Source organism: Agrilus planipennis, unplaced genomic scaffold (assembly GCF_000699045.2).
Source record: "Agrilus planipennis isolate EAB-ADULT unplaced genomic scaffold, Apla_2.0 scaffold127, whole genome shotgun sequence".
Lineage (NCBI taxonomy): Eukaryota > Metazoa > Arthropoda > Insecta > Coleoptera > Buprestidae > Agrilus > Agrilus planipennis.
Window position 1 is genome coordinate 126,501 of NW_020442450.1, and position 6,047 is coordinate 132,547.

Consider the following 6,047-nt stretch of genomic DNA (forward strand, 5'->3'; position numbering starts at 1 on the left):
TGTATGAAAACTGTAATAACTTGGTATTAAATAAGAATATCATCATAAGTCTATTGTTGTCGTCTACGTGTGTGAAAACTTTAATAACTTGACATTACATATCGTAATAAAACCATTGTTGTCGTCTACGAGCATGAAAACATTAATAACTTAATGTTAAGGAGGAATATCCGTAAGAAGACTATTGTTGTCGTCTACATGTATGAAAACTTTAATAACTTGATGTTAAGCAGGAATATCGTAATAAGACTATTGATGTCGTCTACGAGTATGAAAACTTTAACAACTAATATTAAACATCGTAATAAGACCATTGTTGTCGTCTACGAGCATGAAAACATTAATAATTTTATGTTAAGTAGGAATATCGTAATAGGACTATTGTTATCGTCTACATGTATGAAAACTTTAATAACTTCATATTAAGTACGAATATCATAATCAGACCATTGATGCCGTCTACGTGTACGAAAACCTTAACAACTTAATATTAAATATCGTAATGAGACCATTGTTGTCGTCTACGTGCATGAAAAAAATAATAACTAGATATCAAACAGGATATCGTAATAAAACCATTGATGTCGTCTACGAGCATGAAAACATTATTAATTTTATGTTAAGGAGGAATATCGTCTACATGTATGAAAACTTTAATAACTTCATGTTAAGCACAAATATCGTAATAAAACCATTGATGCCGTCTACGTGTATGAAAACTTTAACAACTTAATATTAAATATCGTAATGAAAACAATAATAACTAGATATCAAACAGGAATATCGTAATAAGAGCATTGTTGTCGTCTACGAGCATGAAAACATTAATAATTTTATGTTAAGTAGGAATATCGTAATAGGACCATTGTTGTCGTCTACGCGTATGAAAACCTTAAAAACTTAATATTAAAAAGGAATATCGTAATATGTCCATTATTGTCATCTGCATATTATATATATTATTTATATATAAGACAATGATTTTACTTTTTTTATTGACTCGAAACAATTTTTAATTTACCTACAATTAACAATCACTACTGCATTTGAACAGAGTAGATTTATCTTTGTACATGCATAATATAAGGCCACAAGTGTAGGACAATTGTCATTGTAGTTTCTTCATTCTTCTTCCTGTATTGCTAAGAACAGATATTTGAAAATTTCGCAGGTGGTAGCATAATAAAACTTATGAAATACTTACAAGTAATATATTGGAACGTAAACCTTGAATTCTACATTTTCTGCATTACGATTGAGCAATTTCTTTTATCTTAAATTAGGTATTCTATGACACCAGTGAATTCATTATATTTGATTTATCTTGTAATATTTAGAATATTTTATCATCCAGCAGGGTTACTGGAATGATCGTGTCAAAGTCGAATCAGATTTTATGAAGAACATCTACTCTATTTATCGATTAAACACCATCGCAATACTCAAGTGCCTATTCTTAAATCATCACACGGGACTTTTAATTTAAAATTGCTTTTTGTTCGCCACTACTGATGAGTAGTTCTGTAATCAGTAAATATTGCCTTTATAAATAATGACACAATGTTATGCATACTGAAAACAAAAGTGCATCGAGAATAAAGAAGAAATACAACAAAAGAAGCATTGTTGTAGTTACTTTAGACAGAGTTGGGCAAAACCATCAAGCCCAAAGCCCTTACTCAAAGTGATTTGGTCCTTGAAGCCCCAATTACATCCACCGACACTGAATAAAAGTAATTAGGTTCAAAACTCTGAAATTTCTGAAATGATTTTGAACGCTTTGGAATAGCTTAATGTACGTTCAAATACAAATTACAAAATTATAATGTAATTCGTACTTGTTCACGAGAGAGTTTAATATGTATCTTAAGCCCTGAAAAACTGATTTTTCATTCCCCATGATCACGGTGGTGTTACAAGTGAACACTTTAACGTCACGATGATCCATCATGGAGATTTTATCAATAAGATACGATTAGAATCCGCAAGTAGGTACTGCATATTTTTTTCCAAAATTCATAAAAATTGATAAAACATGTGAAATATTAAAATGTTGTTATATAAGCGATTTATCCGATCCGACGGGACTTGAACCCTGAAGAAGCACTTGAGTGGGTGGATCGGCTTGCGAGTTTCGGTGATTTAGGAAGCCGGACCATAGGTTCAACCGTAATGGGAGGATTCTTAAAGAGAAACCGGAGTAAGACAAGACCCTGAAAGGGCAGCAGCTCTTTCAATACTCAGAGTGGCATAGATCACGAGGATCGGTATGGGACTCTGATGCACAATAATGCGATGTGGAAGGCAATGGGAAACCACCACATTATGATATCTCAAGAAAAACAAAACGAACTCAAACGATAGCGTCCTCTGGGATTAAGCACTCCAGACGCCAACTAGTCTCCCATTCGGAAATCCGGGCGGGGACTACCTCGGGGATGTCATCAATAAGTGTAATAGGGGAAGGTGCAATATTTCACGAGCATATAGTCAGAGCACGTAATGTTAGAACAAAGAGGCAAGTAGGGAAATTAGAGAATACGAATGTTGAGATAAATAGTCCAGAATTAGATATAGTAGGCATTACTGAAGTCCGTTGGCTAGAAGCTGGAATCTTCTGGAGTGGAGACTTTAGAATAATAAATACAGGATCGGTGGAAGGTAATTCGGGGGTAGGAATTGTAATGTGTAGGGAAGGAGAGCAGTGTGTAGAAAGTTATTTGCAAAAAAGCGATAGGCTAAATTAAACTCGAAACCAGTAAAAACAGTAACAGTGGAGGTCTACATGCCTACATCGTCTTACAATAATGAAGACGTAGAAGTGGTTTATTCAGATATAGCAGACGTGTTAAGTTTAATTAAAGGGCACGAAAACCTAATAGTTGTAAGAGAATTCAACACCATAGTAGGTGAAGGTAAAATGGGTGCAATAGCAGGTTCTTTTGGATTAGGCAATAGAAATGATAGGGGAGATAGGCTGATAGAATTTTGCAATAATCATAACTTAACTGTCGCCAATACTTCATTCAACCATCACGTTAGGAGGCGTCATAGAAAGAAGATGTCAGATGATTTAGGGAGATATCAGTTAGATTACATAATTGTAATTTTTAAATATTTGAGAATCAAGTGAAGGGCTGTAGGAATTATCCAGGAGCAGATATAGATAGCGATCATAACTTAGTTATGAACACCAATCTTAAATTGAAAATTCTAAAAAAGAGGGAAGGTAGGAGACGTCTTGACTAAAAAAAACTAAAGTGAAATAAAATGCGAGATAGGTAATACATACAAGCACAGGCGAAATACTAAAGAAGGCGAGAGAAACGAATGACAGGAACATAGAGACAGAATGCAATTGCATTAAAACGTGCTTAAAGTCAGCAGCTACAGATGTATTAGATCCTAAACAAAACGAAAGTATGGAACCCTGGATAACGAGCGAGATTGTAGGTAAAATAGAAGAGAGGCAGAAATACAAAAGCAGGAGAGACGAAGAAGGGCAAAGAAGACATAAGGCGATAAAGTGGGAAATAATTGGGAAGTGTAGAGCAGCTAAAAAACAGTGTATTGATATGAGGTGTAAAGAAGTAGAAGAAAAGTTTAAAGTAGATGAAATCAATGAGGCTTACAATATAATTAAAATAAATTTTAGAGAAGTAGAGTACAGTAGTAATAATATAAACAAACGAGGTGGGGGTCATTTTAATAAAATATGAGGAAAAAGCAGACAGGTGGAAAGAATATTTAGAGAACCTTTACGCAGGCCCTGAGTTAGGAGATATATTAGAGAAGGAGGATAGTGTGGAAATAGGTGAGCTAAGTTATCTCATAATGAGAGAAGAGTTCGATGTAGAATTTAAAAACTTAAAGAATAATAAGGCACCAGGTATGCAGAACAATAGGTTAGAGATCCTTAGGGATGTTTAATATGGTTAGTCACATTTACGAGTTGGGGAAAGTCCCAGAGGATTATAATCGGAACATGGTAATCATACCTAAAAAGAAAGGCGCGGATAGGCGCGAGATATTTAGAACAATTAGCTTAACTTCCCATGCGTCGAAAACTTAACTAGAATTGTACAGAGAAGGATGGAAAAAAGGGCGGAAGAACTGTTAGGGGAAAAGAAATGTTGGCAACAAAATACGCATTTAATAATCTTTTAGAATTTGTGAATCTTTGTTTTATATCTCATCTAGCGCTTTTATCAGTATAGGTTATCTGGCTCCCTAAATATCGAAAATCAGCGATTTCTTCTAGTTTTTCGTCTTCCATTTTTGCATTTGATCAAATTATAGTTTTACATACATTGTATTCCAATATCTTTGTTTTATTTTTATTAATTTTCATTTCATATGCTTGTGTCAATACCGTTTCCATTGTATTTGAAGTTACCTCTAACTACTCCTTGCTAGATGCTAATACTGTTATGCATTATCCGCAAATATAAACATTTTTTTCTATTATCCCTGAATGTCTATCCTTAGTAAAACTATTCTGTTTTTAATAATATTCAAATTAATGGGTAACAATGTACTTACATTCTTGTCTAACTCACTCGAATATTGAAAATAAGAGAAGACAATGTAACTATAATAAGTGCTATCCTTGTGGTCCAGAGAAAAATAAATTAATAAATGTTGGTAGAAGATAAATAAAGTCACGGTAACAAGTATCGAATATTGATGCCTCCACAATAGATTATTAGATTCAATTGATTCTAAAATCCACATTTTTGAACTTTTTTAAAGAATAAGGGTTCGTTAGAATTTATCTACTTGATATAATTCTTGTTTTGCCAGAAAAATCGTCAGTACTACATAATAAGTTTACAAAACTGTAATTTCATTTGTAAAATTCATATATTTAAAAGATAATCTAATTGTCTTCAACACACACGAAGCAAACTTTTGTAAATTTTTTAAAATTAAGAACCAGTTGTGAAGAAGATATTTATTTCCTTTTTACGTTTATAACTGCTTTTTATTTATAAAAATAGTGGATAATTTTACGAAAATAACAAAATATAAAATGCATAAATCAGCGCGTAAATTAAACTCAACAAATGTATCCCTAAATCAGCGGCTGAAAGGTTTCCGTCTTTATTACTAAGTAACTAAATTGAACAGATACGTTTTATTACATGTTTACCACAAAGCAAGTGAGCAATTATATCAATCGTTTCTATTGCGCAGTATTGAAGCCATTCTTAAGTTAATTGTAACATTCTCACAGAAGAGGGCTCCTTCAGTCCTTCATGTGTAAAAACATGTTTATCAGTTTTTTTTCCGTATGTCTCATAAAATATTCATCTGCGTGTTGACATGTGAACCGTGGAGCAGAAATAATTCGGTATTAGTTTAGGCCAAAAGAACTGCATTTTCGGTAGATATAAACAATTTCTTAAAGAGGTAGTTAAATTAATGCATTTAATATCATTCAGTGACTGAAAAGGAAAGATGAGTTACAAAAACAGAGACATTTAGAAGTGTAAAAGTGAGCAATAATAATTTAGCCAACCTTCAAATAACGACTGCAGCGTTTACTCTGATTGTGGAACTGGTGAGTGAAATATTCTATTGTAAATTCAAGGATGTTTGGGAGGTATGTCAAAATACTACGAGACAAATAAAAATTTGGAAGAGCGTTCCTCACTCAATTCTAAACCTCCTGTAAAAATCACAAATCGATTCACTAAACCGTTAAAAAGTTATTGAAATTTTAAAAAATTGTAATTTTGCAGTTTATGGAGATTCGTTGACCGAACATATTATTAACAGAAAAAAAGCTACCAGAAATTTCAAACTTTTATAATAAGTAACTTGAACTCTGGAGAATCACTTTAGCGTAAGGTTATTCAAATTCACTAAATGGTTATCGAGGAAAAAATGAAAAATTAGCTGAAAATCTCGTTTTTACTTGATAATATAATGATAATATTTATAATTGTCTGAAATAAATGCAATTTTAAAGTTTTAATTATTATTTAAACATATTAAAAAGTTTTACGCTCATTATTAATAGAGATTGAAACTAAATATTTTTT

General features: G+C 32.4%; 1 long non-coding RNA gene across 2 annotated transcripts in view; it reads left to right on the forward strand.

Moving 5' to 3' along the window:
- Positions 1–5,281: 5,281 nt before the first annotated feature.
- The window catches only part of LOC112906422, a 78,698-nt gene continuing 77,932 nt past the window's right edge, over positions 5,282–6,047 (forward strand). For both annotated transcript variants that reach the window (XR_003232335.1, XR_003232336.1), the window contains exon 1: positions 5,282–5,563. This is a non-coding gene — a long non-coding RNA (uncharacterized LOC112906422). The remainder of the gene's footprint in view (positions 5,564–6,047) is intronic.